The 16,115-nt window shown below is 37.0% G+C and overlaps 1 protein-coding gene, 1 non-coding gene and 1 pseudogene across 2 annotated transcripts in view; 2 read left to right on the top strand and 1 right to left on the bottom strand.

Moving 5' to 3' along the window:
• LOC131483708 (small ribosomal subunit protein eS1-like) overlaps nt 1-14,232 on the top strand; it is a 43,425-nt pseudogene extending 29,193 nt beyond the window's left edge.
• Nucleotides 1-16,115, bottom strand: part of SLC2A13 (solute carrier family 2 member 13) — a 378,958-nt gene that overhangs the window by 255,603 nt on the left and 107,240 nt on the right. The window lies entirely within an intron of this gene.
• On the top strand, nt 2,047-2,186 carry LOC131484186 (small nucleolar RNA SNORA67). Its single transcript, XR_009248089.1, has one exon. It is a non-coding gene; the product is annotated as a small nucleolar RNA SNORA67 (small nucleolar RNA).

The following is a 16,115-nucleotide window of genomic DNA, read 5'->3' as shown; positions in this document are numbered from 1 at the left end:
AAGAGTGAAGTTAAATGGCTTGCCCAAGGTCACAAATTAATAACCAAGGGAATAAAAATAAGAATGAAGGACTTCTGACATCTAAGCCAGCACTCTTTATTTTTGGGACTTAATGACATTCAGGGTATTGAAACCACAATCTTGCAAAATTCACTTTATTTTAGCTCCACGGGGATGTAAAGGTCTATAAATAAAATTTGCTGAAATTCTGCATATGACCACAAAATGAATTTAATCTGAAATAAAAAGAAATCTGATTTCTTCAACAAGTGTAACATTTTAAAGATATCAAAGCAAAAAAAAAAAAAAAGGAATTCCCATAATTAATAATACAAGGCACAATTTAACCTAGCAACCAGAAGGCATTATTGACTAGATGATAGTAGTCTACTGCTCGCATTTTCCCTAGGCTATAAACATTTCTTCAACTAACTAAAATTAAGGAGAATTGAACTACTGGATAACTAGACTTTGATTAATCAGGTTAAAGAAATTAGGCTTATTTAGAATGAAGGGAAAGTCAACTATCTGAATATCAACTATGATAAAACTTGTTTTATTGAGCACTAATTATGTGCCAGGCTAAGTACTTTATTTACATGGTCAATCTTCACAAACCACTCTGTGAAGTGGGTTCTACCTCACACCCATTCTACAAATGCAGGAATAAAAGTGAGGTTAATATATTCAATAATCCATATTTAAAATGCGGCAGAGCTACAATTCACCGCCCCCCCCCCATCTGACTCCAAAACCTGAACTGTCCATCACTCTACTGCTTGATTTCGAACATAAAGAATGAGATATTGCCTATCACAACTGAATACAGGTGATGAAATGGGCCACAAGAGTAACAAAAATAAAATTTCCAAATAGCACGCACTGTTAAACAGAATGAATGAATGGGATTATGGAATTTCATGTAAAAGTTTTCAAAGAATTACCTTCATTAATTCATTCTATTACACAACAAAATTGTTGAGCACATGCCCCAAACCAGGCACTCTCCTAGGTTCTCAAAACTTCTAGAATGTAACACAATCCCTTGCCTTGAAGGATTTGAAGTTTTCTGAGGAAGATAAACGCAGGAAAGACTTTAAAAAGTATTAATAATGGTAATGGCATAGATTAGGATTACACGACTGCTTTAGGAAAGGGTTTATCATAAAGCTATTTTTCATTCTCCTTGCAAACCAGTGATGTAGTAATATTCTGTTAGTTGAGAAAAGGCACATTGCTGATGGGCCAAAGTTATGTGGAATACACAACTTTCTGACAGGCAGCCTTGATCCAAAGACAAAATTTCTACTATCTAAATAGTAAGTGAAGGTCAATCTTATGGTATAGTACTGTAAGGTCAATTTTAGATCTCAAAAAATTTTAAAGGAGAATTAATTGTATATCCTTCAGAATGTTACACACACAAAAAATTTTTTTGAAACTGACCTTTAATCATAATGTGAAAGAAAGAAATCAAGTTATACTGTTTTACAGAATCTGTTGGTGAGCTGACCCTACTACATCACAATGTCTGTCCCATAAGGACTAATGGAGCAAACTGGAGCTTATGTTTCAAAACCAGGAAAAGCTGCACCTCTTGCAAACAAATGATAATTTTTATCAAATGAGCATCACAAATGTAATAAGTGATCATGTCACCCTCTTTCCCCTGGCTACTAACATTTTTTATAAAGTGACATTTAAATTTCTTTATATCTACCCTATTATACACATACAAGAATTGAAAGAGGCTTTTTTAGAAATATACAAAGCAAACACAAATAACCCCCAAAAAAACATTACGTGATGAAACATGAGTTAGAGACTCCCGTTCTTCAAGTCTCATGGCTAAATGACTCAGCAGGTTAGCAATACATAAGAAGAAATAATGAAACCGTAAGAGTTTCTAAAAGAATTACATAAGCTTGCAGATAAGATAATAGAATGTTATGTTAGTGACCTTCCAATAATGCCCACACAAGCACATTACAGTCCTTTAACACAAAATGCCCATTTGATCACTCATAGATGTTACATAGCGTGTTCTTCAAAGGTGAGCCTCTCTACAAGGTGCAAATAGTGACTTCCAACCCCCAGAAACATAGAAACCTGGGATAAAATCTGGAATGCCCAAGGTCTGTGGGGGTAAGGTGATGTTTCCTTTTGACCTCTGACTGCCTACATATATGCCTCAGTCCTCCTGTCTCCCCATGCACACACTGAACTTGTCATTTTTCTTGACATGGACACACACTGATATGCAGCAGACTGCTTCAGCCATCAACCATGACTTCCCCACCAAAAAAAAAAAAACTATATCCAGAGTTGGTCATGGCAGACATTTTAGCTATACAGGTGTGGCTATCAACAGAGTGACAGAAGACAAGAGCACCTCTTGGGACATGGAAACCATCTACAGTAACACATCCCCCTCAATGTTGCTAACCTCAGCTGAGGGGGCTGTTGGGCCCAGTCAGGGTCTCATTCTTGGACCAGGGGAACCAGAAAGGGAGAAAGTTCAGATATTGAAATGTTTCAATTTCCAAAGTTCATTAAAATGCTTTTATTAAGATAAAATAGATAAAAGATCTATTATTGCATTATCCTGAACAAGTACTGTTACTGAAAACAGAAATACATGTGTATTTGTTAGTGATGCTCAATATTTTTGCATTTTTCTATCTATTGAGGCTCCAGTTGCAGATTCATATCTTTATATAGGATTTAAATTCTGTATATACTGCAATATATAAACAGAAATAGGTTATTACTAATATTTATGTACTGCCTTGTCTGAATGTTATAGATGATATTTAAAAACAAAAAGCATGGGGCGCCTGGGTGGCTCAGTCGGTTGAGCGTCCAACTTCAGCTCAGGTCACGATCTCACGGTCCGTGAGTTCGAGCCCCGCGTTGGGCTCTGGGCTGATGGCTCAGAGCCTGGAGCCTGCTTCCGGTTCTGTGTCTCCCTCTCTCTCTGCCCCTCCCCCGTTCATGCTCTGTCTCTCTCTGTCTCAAAATAAATAAACGTTAAAAAAAATTTTTTTTAAACAAAAAGCAAAGCAAAACAAAAAAAATTAAACTTTTCATAGATAATTGAAACTACTTACTTTAACATCATCTTATTCACATCTATTCACTCACCTACCTTCAGTTCATACTCTTTCCTCAAAATAAGAAATTTTCAGGTGAAAATATATTTCGAACAATTTGAACAATGAAACACTCTCAATGTGAAACAATGTGTAGGATAATAGTTATTTATCTGCCTTACTCCATCTTACTAACCAACAATCAGAAATATTCCTTTCACACTAAATAAACCACAGGATTGTGGGATGAGTCTCCCCTATTAATTTTGAGTTGGGGGCATCTGGGTGGCTCAGCTGGCTAAGCATTCCACTTCAGCTCAGGTCATGATCTGTTTGTGGGTCTGAGCCCTGCATCTGGCTCTGCGCAGTCAGTGAGGAGCCTGCTTCAGATCCTCTGTCTCCCTCTCTCTCTCTCTGCCCCTCCCCCGCTCTCTCTCTCAAAAATAAATGAACATTGAATTTTTTTTAATTTATTTTGAGTTGGAGTACTTGAAATAGCTGTCAAATATAAATAATTCACATTTTTTATGAGATAGTCAATCATACAAATCATAATGATTCTTACTGTGGAGTGACATCACTAAAAAGTAAAAATATTTTAGCAATTTCAAGAGTGAAATTTCTGGAGGTTTTTCAGTAACAAACTGCTAAGCAAAGAAAGTTATAAGTTTTTTTTTTTATTATTATTTGTAGTGATTATTATTGCAATTTCTTTTTGTTAGTATTTCTACCTTCCTGTACTTAAAAAGGAGAATTGAAGCAGTTAACATATTTCTGGCTTGCAAATTAAATATTTGCTTATTCTATCACTTTATATATGAGAATATTTTATCTGAAAATTGAGCAAAGGAAGTATTTTACAATGAACAATTTCAAGTTATGAATACAAATCAGTAGTACACAAAAAGGCTTTTTGTTTTTAAAATAAATTTATTTCTCCTTTGCCCATTTCTTTACCCATTAATCCGCTCTACCTCTAGCAACAACTAATCTATCTGTGAGGGGTTTTTTACTTAAAAAAATGTTTTTTTAATGTTTATTTTTGAGAGAGAGAACACACCCAAGTGGAGGAGGGGCAGAGACAGAGAGGTAGACACAGAATCTGAAGCAGGCTCCAGTCTCTGAGCTGTCAACACAGAGCCCCACATGGGGCTCGAACTCACAAACTGTGAGATCATGACCTGAGCCAAAGTCAGGTGCTTCACCAACTGAGCAACCCAGGTACCCCTATTATTATTATTTATTATTATTATCATTATTATTATTATTATTTAATTAGAGAGATCACATAGTATTTGTCTTTATCTGTCTGACCTATTTCACACAGTATAATGCCCTGAAGGTCCATACGTGTTATCACAAATGGCAAGAGTTCATTCTTTTATATGGGTGGAAATATCCCATTATCTGTGTGTGTGTAAAATAGTTTGTTTATCCATTCATTCACCAATGGATACTAAGGTTGTTTCAGTATCTTGGCTATTGCAAATAATGCTGCAACAAGCATGGGGTGTACATATCTTTTTGAGTTAAGTGTTTTTGTCTTCTTTGGATAAATACCCAAAAATATAATTGCTGGGTTAATGGTAATTCTACTTTAAAGTTTTTGAGGAAACTCCATACTGGCTTCCATAGTGGAGAAACTATTTATATTTCCAAATCCGTGCTAACACTTGCTATTTCTTGTCCTTTTAATAGTCATTCTAATAGATATAAGGTGGTATCTCATTGTGGTTTTGATTTGCATAGTCATAATGACTAATTATGTTCAGTTTTTCAAGTACCTGTTGGCTATTTGTAAATCTTTGAAAAAAAATATCTATTCAGATTCAACACCCCCCCCCCAACATTTTAAATCAATTGTTTGGTTTTTCACTATTGAGGGTTTTTTTGAGGTCTTTATATATGTTGGAATCAGCCCCTTATCAGATTTATGATTTGCAAACATTTAATCCCATTAAGATGCCTTTTCATTTTCTTGATGGTTTCCTTTGCTATGGAGAAGTTTTTAAGTATTATGTACTCCCACTTGACTTATTTCTTCCTGTTGCTTTTGCTTTTGGTGTCAGATTAAAAACAGTAATAATCACTGCCAAGACCTATGTCAAGGAGCTTACACCTTATGTTGTCTTCTAAGAGCTTCCTGATTGCAGGTCTTCTATTCAAGTCTTCAATCTGTTTCAATTGTGAGTATGCTATAGAATGGTGGTCGAGTTTCATTCCTTTGCATGGGGCTGTGCAGTTTTCCCAACACCATTTATTGAAGACACTATCCTTTCCAAATAATATATTCTTAGCTCCTTTGCTGTAAATTAATTGACCATATATTGGTGTGTTTATTTCTGGGCTCTTTATTCTTTTCCTCTGATTTATGGGTCTGTTTTTATGCCAATACCATACAGTTTTACTTACTATAGTTTTGCCAGACAGTCTGAATCAAGGGAGCATGATGCCTCCAGTTTTATTCTATCTCAAAATTGCTTTGGCTATTTTGGGATTGTGTGTGTGTGTGTGTGTGTGTGTGTGTGTGTGTGTGTGGTTACATATAAATTTTAGGATTATTTGTTCTATTTCTTTGAAAAATGTCATTGGAATTTTGATAGGGATTGCACAGATTCTACAGATTGCTTTGGTTAGCATGGACATTTTAACAACATTGACTCTTCCAATCTATAAGCAGAGTGTATCTTTCCATTTATTTCTGTCTTCTTCAATTTCTTTCATTAATATCTTACAGTTTTCAGCATACAGGTATTTCACTTACTTGACTAAATTTATCCAAGGAAATTTATTATTTTTGATGCATATGTAAATGGGATTATTTTCTCTGTCTGATAGTTTATTATCAGTGTATTGAAACACAACAAACAGAATTTTTGTGTACTGATTTTGTATCCTGAAACTTAATTCATTTATTAGTACTAATAGGTTTTTGATGGAGTCTTTAGGATTTTCCAAATACATCATGCTATCTGCAAATAGTGACAGTTTTGTTAATTCCTTTTCAATTCGGATGCCTTTTATTTCCTTTTCTTGCCTAATTATTCTAGTGAGGACTTCCAATACTATGCTGAATAGCAGTGACAAGAATGGGCATCCTTGTCTTGTTCCTGAAAGAACAATATTAGTTGTGGCTTTGTCATATATGTCCTTATTGTATGAAGGTACATTCCCTCTATACCCATTTTGTTAAGAGTTTTTACTCATAAATGGAAGGTGAATTTTCTCAAATGCTTTTTCTGCATTTTGAGATGATCATATAATTTTTATCCTTCCATTTGTTAATGTGGTGTATCACGCTAGTTCATTTACAGATGTTGAACCATCCTTGCATCCCTGGAATAAATATCCCACTTTATCATGGTACATAATCCCTTTTAATGCACTGTTGAATTCAGTTTGCTGATATATTGTTGAGGACTTTTGCATCTATGTTCTTCAGGGATATTGGCCTGTAATTTCTCTTCCTGTGGCACCCCTGTCTGGTTTTGATATCAGGGCAATGTTTTCTTGTTTTTCCTGTCTGATTTATCCACTGATGTCAATGGGGTATTAAACTCATTAGTATTGTAATGCTGCCTATCTCTCCCTTTAAGTCTATTAATATTTGCTTTTGTATATTTAGTGCTTCTATGTTGGGTACATAAATAGTTACAAATGTTATATCCTCCTGCTGGATTGAGCCCTTTATCATTATATAACACCCATTTGTCTATTACAGTCTTTGCTTTAAAGTTCAATTTGTCTGATGTAACTACTCCAGCTTTCTGTTGGTTTCCATTGACATAGAATATCTTATTCTATCCCTTCACTTTCAGTCTGTGTGTGTCCTTACATGTAAAGTGAGTCTGTTGTAGGTAGCATACACATGGGTTTATGATTTTAAGTCCCACAACACTCCAACCAACAGAGAAAGAGTTCTTAAACAGTTACCTCCCCCAGTGCACAGCAAGAGGCAACAGACCCAGGAGCTTAGTCTTTCTGTGAATAGGGCCTATTAGGTAATCACTGTGGCTGTGACCTAAGGTGCAGGCTTCTAATTAAACATGCAACATCTAAGGGCTGATTCGAATCCTTTCCAGAGACCTTGGAGGGCAGGAGCTACCTTTGTTAACTGTATCTGCTGTGCTTCAGAGTGCCAATGTCTCCTTTGGGGGTTGGGGAAAAGCTCTACACAGAGCTGGTGTCCTAGTTTTTACGTCTGGCTCCATGGTTTTTATAGTCACTGCCCAGTGGACATCCCTTGACTTCCAGGCTCTGGTGGCCAGGGGAGCTTGCCTTTCTAGGTCCTATGATATTGTGGCAATCAGATAAATAGTTGTTGGCAGGCTGCCACACTCAGGGCACTACAAAGACAGCAGATTTACGCACACCCCTGATTTCCGGTGAAGGAAGCCTCTGTTTGTCCTGAAGCTTTGGCCTGAGGGGCAGGTTTGGCATATACCTGGTGGACTTTAGAGATATTTCTAAGAAACTCAGGTTACAGAGGCTATCTTGGTACTCTGCCTTCCTGCAGCTCACCAGTATCTTCTATAAAAGAGCTTACACTTGTCTAGAACCCCAATTTCTATAACTGCCACCATAATGGGATTTAGGTTTATAGTCCCACAGGACTGTATGTATCTGCACACTTTATTTTTTTTTTTTTTAATTTTTTTTTTAATGTTTTTTATTTATTTTTGGGACAGAGAGAGACAGAGCATGAACGGGGGAGGGGCAGAGAGAGAGGGAGACACAGAATCGGAAACAGGCTCCAGGCTCCGAGCCATCAGCCCAGAGCCTGACGCGGGGCTCGAACTCACGGACCGCGAGATCGTGACCTGGCTGACGTCGGACGCTTAACCGACTGCGCCACCCAGGCGCCCCTATATCTGCACACTTTAAAAACTGTTGCCTGATGACCTGGCTTCCAGTTAGTCTGAATCTAGGTGCTGAGAACTTCCCCTTAAGGACACTGACAGGTCCTGGCATATCCTCAACTACTGAGAGCTATTAAAAATATAAAAGGCCAGGGCACCTGGGTGGCTCAGTGCTTGACTTTGGCTCAGGTCATGATCTCATGGTTTGTGAGTTTGAGCCCCGCGTCGGGCTCTGTGCTGACAGCTCAGAGCCTAGAGCCTACTTCAAATTCTTTGTCTCCCTCTCTCTCTGCCCTGCTTGTGCATGTGTGCACTCTCTCTCTCAAAATTAATAAATGTTAAAAAAAATTTAAACAGGGGCGCCTGGGTGGCTCAGTCAGTTAAGCAGCCAACTTCGGCTGAGGTCATGATCTCGCGGTCCATGAGTTCGAGCCCTGCGTTGGGCTCTGTGCTCACAGCTCAGAGCCTGGAGCCTGTTTCAGATTCTGTGTCTCCCTCTCTATGACCCTACCCCGTTCATGCTCTCTCTCTGTCTTAAAAATAAATAAACGTTAAAAAAAAATTTAAACATATAAAAGTCTGCTTGGACAAGCACAAAAGTTTGAGATAAGACAAAGATTTACGGCACAGCTGAAAGACAAGGTTTGTTCCCTACACAAGGCCACTCCTTCAAGAATTGGAGAGGTGGTTGTTTTATCTACTGTACAAAAAACACAGAGAGTCAAGCAAACTGAAAAAAACAGAGAAATATATTCTAAATGAAAGAACAAGATAAAACTTCAGGAAAAAAAACCTTAATGAAACAGAATTTACTGATAAAGAGTTCAACGTAATGGTCACAAAGATGCTCATCAGACTGTGGAGAAGAACAGATGAACACAATGAGAACTTCAAAAACGAGATAAAAAATATAAGAAAGTACCAAACAAATGTCACAGAGCTAAAGAATACAGTATAATAACTGAACTGAAAAATACATTAGAGGGGTTCACCAGCAGACTAGATGAAACAGAAGAAAGGATCAGTCACCTGAACGACAAAGCAGAATTCATTCAATCAGAGTAGTCAAAAGAAAAAAAAGTGAAGACAACTGAAGGTGTTTATAGGACAAAATTACATGGACTACATTCATATTAGAGGTCCCAGAAGAAGAGAGAGGGAAAGGCACAAAAATCTTGTTTTAAGAAATAATGGCTAAAAATTTCCCTAACCTGGAGAAGGAAACCAACAGCCAGATGCAGAAAGTCCAGGAAGTTCCAAATACAATGAACCCAAAGAGACTCAGAGACACACAGTAATTAAAATGTCAAAATTTAAAGACAAGCAGAGAATACTGAATGCAGTAAGGGAAAACAACTTGTTATGTACAAGGGAATCCCCATAAGACTGTCAGCAGAGCTTTCAGCAGAAACTTATAGACCAGAAAGGAGTCACATGACATATTCAAAGTGCTTAAAGAAAAGAAAATCCCAATAAACACTCTACCCAGGAAAGTTACCATTCAGATCTGAAGAAGAGATAAAGATATTTTTAGATAAGCAAAAGCTAAAGGAGCTCACAACCACTAAACAGGCTTTACAAGAAAAGTTAAAGGGACTTCTTTAGGCTAAAAAGAAGCACACTACTTACAATAAAACCTACAAGAGAATAAATCTCACTACAAAAGTAAAAATACAGTAAAGATAGTGGATTAATTACTTGGGATACACAAGTAAAATGTGACACTGAAATTGTAAAATACAGAGGGAGGGAGAAATATTGAGGTTTAGACTGGGAGCAATCTTAAGTTGTTAACAACTGGTAACAGACTATTACAGAAATAAGTGGTGTGTGTAAACCTCATGGTAACTAATCATAAAGCAAAAATCTATAATAAATACATAACCAATAAAGAGAAAAGAATGTTAAGTATACCACTAAAGGAAGTCATCAAACCACAAAGAAAGAGAATAAGAGAAGAAAAAAGGAACAGAGAAACTATAAAAACAAGTAAACAATGAACAAAATAGCAATAAGTACACACCTATCAATAATTACTTTAAATGTAAATGGACTAAACTCTCTAATCAAAAAACACAGAGTACCTGAATGGAAAAGGCTTTTTGCAACGGGTTAGAGCTATTTCTTTCTTGTGTGGCTCATATTACAGATACTCTGAAATTGTTCTTCAAAGATGGCTGCTCGACTTGATACAAGTTAGAATTTATTCATTCTGCAACTTCTCACATCAGTATTTGTCTGCTTCCTGGTCTCTGTAGGTTATAGTTATCAGGGGAAAAATCAAAAGTACCTTGAGAAAATTTCCAAAAACTACATGCCTCAACATAAATTTGATCAACTGTGGTGACACACTATGTTTATATGGTGGTTGTAGGCAAAGGCAGGTGCCACCCACTACCACCAACACAAAAAACAATAATTTGACAGAGAAAAAAAAGTTTTTCCTCAATACTGGAATTGAGCATAGCAAAAAATACACCACATGAGACTCCGATGTACAGGGTAAGTATGATTAATAATTCAAAACACAAACTATGAATAATTTAAATCTGTGATGTGTGAGAAAGGGATACTCACTTAATGAATCTTACCACCCTATTCTATTTTCCACCTTTACCTTCTCCTCCAGTGAAGAATGATGGGATCCCCCCAGTGAAGAATAATGGGGGCAGAACAGGCAGAAATGTTTCAGAACTATTTAGAAATGGAAAAGTATATATAGTTCACCAAATACAATTTTGTAAACTAAGTTATGTAATCAGGAATAGAAATGATTTTTTTTTTCTTTTTCTTCTTTTTTTTTCTTTCTTCTTTTTTTTTCCTTTTTTTCTTTTTTTTTCTTTTTTTCTTCTTTTCTTTTTCTTTTCTTTTTTTCTTTTTTCTTCTTTTTCTTTTTTTTTCTTTTTTTCAACTTTTTTTTTTTTTTTTTTTTTTTTTTTTTTTTGGGACAGAGAGAGACAGAGCATGAACAGGGGAGGGGCAGAGAGAGAGGGAGACACAGAATCAGAAACAGGCTCCAGGCTCCGAGCCATCAGCCCAGAGCCTGACGCGGGGCTCAAACTCACGGACCGCGAGATCGTGACCTGGCTGAAGTCGGACGCTTAACCGACTGCACCACCCAGGCGCCCCAGGAATAGAAATGATTTCTAAAAAAAGTAATACCTGTTGAGAAGGACTTATAAATTATGTTAGCCTCAACTTCTGCTTTAAGCAGAACAGTATATTAATTATTCTAGTAACTACAGTCTAAGATAAATTTCAATACATATGATTTTTATAACAGTGCTAGCTTCCTAAGAAAGTAATGGGTATCCCCAAAGACCAATGAAGATGAGATACAAAAACAACATTTAACCAAATAATAAATGGGAGCTGACAGCAAAAACCAAACTTAAAAGTTAGAGTTAGGCAAATACCTGTAAGTACTCTTGAATCCTTAAGTGTAAACCTTGGGCATGCTACACAGTGGGACAGCAAATTCTGAGACTCTTAGTAAGGTGGATTATTGAAGGGGCTAATAATCCCAAATCCCTATTATGCCTTAACCCCTGGTATAAAAAAAAAAAAATTCTCCCCAAATGAAAGAAACGCACAATAAGTATTGTTTTTTCAACTTTAACATATGCACTGAATCTACAATTTATTGAGCTCTTGCAATTTTTTTTTTCATTTTCTCATAATACCACCAACAAAAATACCACAAAATGAGAGCAATTATTGTTCCCATTTTATAGATGAAGAATCTGAGGTATAGAAAATTTTAGTAACTTTTAGATATCCAAAGACACAAAGCTAGTAACAGCTACAGATTGGAGGAAAGCTTAGGCAGCCTAATTCCAGAGCAATATTCTAACTGTCACTTATTCTGCTCCTTGTATTTATGCAAATAATTGTAACAATAAACATCTTTATGTGATTTTTATGTGTCTAGCGCCATTTCAGATGTACTAATTTAATTCTCACCACAATCTAGTGAAGTTTACATATGAGGAAACTGAGACAAGGAGAGGTTATGCAACATATAAAGGTCACCCAGCTCCTTAACAACAGAGATGGGCTCTGAAGCCAGGCACTCTTACTTCTGAGCTTATGCTCATAACCACCTCACCATTCTGCTTCCTGAATACTGGTTCATTTAATCCATTTATCAACTCTAAGAAAGTTTCCATCCCTGTCCTTCAAAGCTGACTACAGAAGAAGTAAATAAATTTGCATAAAAAGGCAGGAGGCTTCTGGGGGGCAGCAGATCAAGACCCCTTTCTCAACTCCTTTAATAGTGAGGTTAGAAAAATGTATCCAGGGACATGTTTTCACAGCAAACCAGGAGGCCTCCTGACAGCAGCTTAGTGGCAGGGATATAAAACAAGATCTCTGAAATAAAAATATATACACTGAGGAAGGACAGCACCCAGGCTGGTGACCTGTGTCCCACACCAGGATTTGAGGGCTTGTGGAGACGGAAAGCTCAATATAGCAGAACATATGACTATTGCAAGGTATGCCTCTGGACCAGAAGGTGCTGTACTTTAGGGGCCAACAGTGGAGTCTAGGTTTATTGAACCAAAAAAAAAGTTATAATCTGGTATTATAGGCAAAGGAAGGTGCCTCCCACCACCACCACCACCACAAAACAAACAAACAAACAAAAAAGGAAAGAAAGAAAAAACAAACAAAACAACCTACTTTCTACTCCCTCATCTCTAGAACCTTCAAACATATGGCATTCTTTATTCTCATTATCTATCATTTATCATCTTTCGTTACATTACATGGCCAAAGAGACTTCCAGATGTGATTAAGGTTTTGGATCTTAAAATAGGGAAATTATCTTGCATTATCTGGGTGCAGTGCACTCAACCTAATAATCATCTAAGTCCTTAAAGAAGAAGGAGGCATAAAAGTCTGAGAGATGCGGCAGAAGGAGAGGTTGGACAGACTTGAAGGGTGAGAAGGACTCAGGTCACTCTGGCTGCCTCTAAAGCAGGGGATCCCAAACCATGGAATGCAGGCAGCCCCTAGGAGATGAGGATGAACTGCAGCAAGGAAAGGAGGATCTTAATCTAAAGCCACATGGAAATGAATTCTGCCAACAACCTGAATGAGCCTGGAAGCACATTTCCCTCCAGAAGCTCCAGAAGAGAGTCCGGACTGGCAAACACCTTGCTCTTGTTAAGACACAAGAGAAATCAGACAAGACAACCTACACTCCTGACCCACAGAACTGAGCCATCATAAATTTGTGGCAATTTGTTTCCACACTACAGGAAACTAATACGTATTAGTAGCCAGGTGGAACATCTTTGCAACCTGGACAGGAACCAAAAAGCCCATTGTTGGCAATGAATTCCACCACAGGAGTGCGCCAATGTAATGCCAGTTCCCACCCCACCTCCACTCTACAGTCTGAGTATAGCCCCAGATTTTCCAGAATATTCAAGTAACACAATGAGGTGAAGTTTAGGGATAATTCTCAACGTGGTGATAAACAGACAAGTAAGGGTTTAAGTGACTTGACCTAAAGAATAAATTTAAACAACGTGCCCTTTTTGCTCTCTGAGCAGCACCATGGCAGTTGGGGGTGCTGGGGGAGGGGGAGGAGTGCGAAGCACCTTACGAGAAGTGGCAAAAAATGAACCAAGAATAAAGTTAGATCCATTTTCTAACAAAGAGTGGTTTCATGCAAAAGCACCAGCTTTGTCAATTTAAGAAATTTCGGAAAAATACTAGTCACAAGACTCCAGGGGATCAAAATGGATGGGATGGCCTCAAAGGTTTCTGAACTGAGCCTTGCTAATCTGCAAAATGGTAAGTGTGCATTTAGAAAATTCAACCTAATTACTGAGAATGTTCACTGCATGAACCATGACAAAAATGCTCCACAGTCAAAAAAAAAAAAAAAATGGCAGATCATGACTCAAGCTCATGTTGATGATGTCAAGATGACAGATGGTTATTCGTTTCAACGGGGGTTAGTTTTACTTAAAAAACATAACAATCAGAGTCTGAAGACCTCTTATGCTCACCACCAAATTGAGACAACGGAGATCATGACCTGAGAGATGCAAATGACTTGAAAGAAGCGGTCAATAAATGGACTACAGATAGCACTGGGAAAGATCCAGAAAAGGCTTGCCAATCGATCTTCTCTGCAATGCTGTCATTAGAAAGGTAAAAATGCTCAAGAAGCACAGTTTGAATTAGGAAAATTCAGGGAGCTTCCCAGTGAAAGTAATAGTTTTGGAAATGCTACTGGGGATGGGACAGGTGTTAAAGTCGAATGAGGTATATAAGATGTGAACTACCACTCTAAGAATCTGTTTAAAATTCAGACTTTTAATGGTGACAAATAAAAAAAACTTTATTTGCAAAAAAAAAAAAAATTGAATTAAATAATGTGACCTGGTTTGTAATTATGAGATTGTAAAGCAAGTCAAATAATTTTAAATGTATAATGGTAACTCATTAAAACAATTCTACTGTTGAAATGTATATAAACTCAGTTTCTCATTCATAAAATCTCCTTAAAATGCCGTAAAACTACATCAAATCAAACATCTTTTTTTCCACTTGGGCAGTAAGTTTGAAGCACATATGGTGGTGATACCTAAGTCACACCCAAACTTTGACAAGTCCTCGAATTAATCCAGCCTCCCACACACATACTAGAAAAATGCTGAAAAGCCCTGGTCCTTTCAGTGCCATTTGGCACACAAATTAGACCAGGAGCTGTATCCGATAATTCTCTATTCTACACCAATCACCATGGTTGGTCCTTTAGAAACTTCATCTCATGTAATCCTCACAACTCAGTAAAATAGGCATTGCTATTCCCATTTTTTTCAATCAAAACATTAAGAGAGAAGTTGAGTTGCCCTATTTTACCCAGGTAATAAGGGACAGAGCTCTTACTGAAAAGCTGATCCATCTCTGTATAGAGACCATAACCAAGATGATTTATCCTCATTCATATGCAAAATACTTTAGTAGAAATCCTGAAAGGCTATGAGGTGGCAATATTATTCCATCAATCAATTCTCCTCTCTATCTTTCTGTCATCCTTTCTACTTCTCACTTTACAGCCCATATGTCTCTCCCTGCATTTCAATATACAGTCCCATTGAAAACATAAAAAAAGTATGTAAAAAGTAAAAATCCTTTGGGTAATGTTATGATACACCATCTTCAGAACAATTAATCACAAATATTGGTATTCTTTATTTTATCATCTTTTGATTAAATTACATATATATATGTGTGTGTGTATATATATATATGTATATACACACACACACACATATATATATTTAATCTTCTTAAGTGAATAAATTTTCAAAATTGCCTTTTGGAGAGACAGAGAAACATTGACAGAAATTAGGGTTACATCCTTATATCCAGTAGTTTGTACTATCCATTCTCTTCCTCTCTTCTCTTTCTCAGCTGTCCTGTCTCTTCTCTCCTATCCTTACTGCATATACATTAGCAGTCCTACTTAGAGATAGCAGAATAAACTCATGTTTGGCTTAATAAAGACACAGATGGTTACATATAGACTTACTTATAGACATTTGTATCTACATGGAATTGTAAACACAGACATTGCCTTGCTCAGTTCAAAGGGCCTAGAAGCAGTTAACACCCAAACAGCAATGAACACATGGAGTGCTAGATCTTGGTTTCTACTTTTCTCCAATAAAAGGAACTTGAAGAAATTGCTAATTCTAGAACTGGGGCAGAAGATATAAGACGTAACTCTAGAGCATTCTGCAGTGCCAGAAAGTAAGGAAACGCTTTAAAAAACACACACACACACACAAACCCACAATGATGGAAGTATGTCAAAGGGATATAAGGGCCAACTAAAAGAGCTTCCAGTGTCCAAGCCTGAACAATTTATGCAACAAAATATACTGGAGTATAGCTTGAGTTATAAAGTAAATATCCATGAGTCACATGTGACATAATACATAAATGGAAGAGAACAGACAAATCTCTCATGTAGAAGAATTACAAATAATGTATGTAGATCATTGTCCTCAAAGAGGGGGAGTGTAATTTCTGCACCTTAACTAAGGGCTGTGTGTGACTCATTTCCAAAAAGTACAGTACAGAAGAGAAGTGACGAAGAGTGACTTTACCATGGAGAAACCTAATAGGATCAAAGTCA

The sequence above is a fragment of the Neofelis nebulosa genome, chromosome 8 (genome assembly GCF_028018385.1).
Source record: "Neofelis nebulosa isolate mNeoNeb1 chromosome 8, mNeoNeb1.pri, whole genome shotgun sequence".
In the NCBI taxonomy this organism is placed as follows: Eukaryota; Metazoa; Chordata; class Mammalia; order Carnivora; family Felidae; genus Neofelis; species Neofelis nebulosa.
This window is presented reverse-complemented; position numbering and strand designations above follow the sequence as displayed.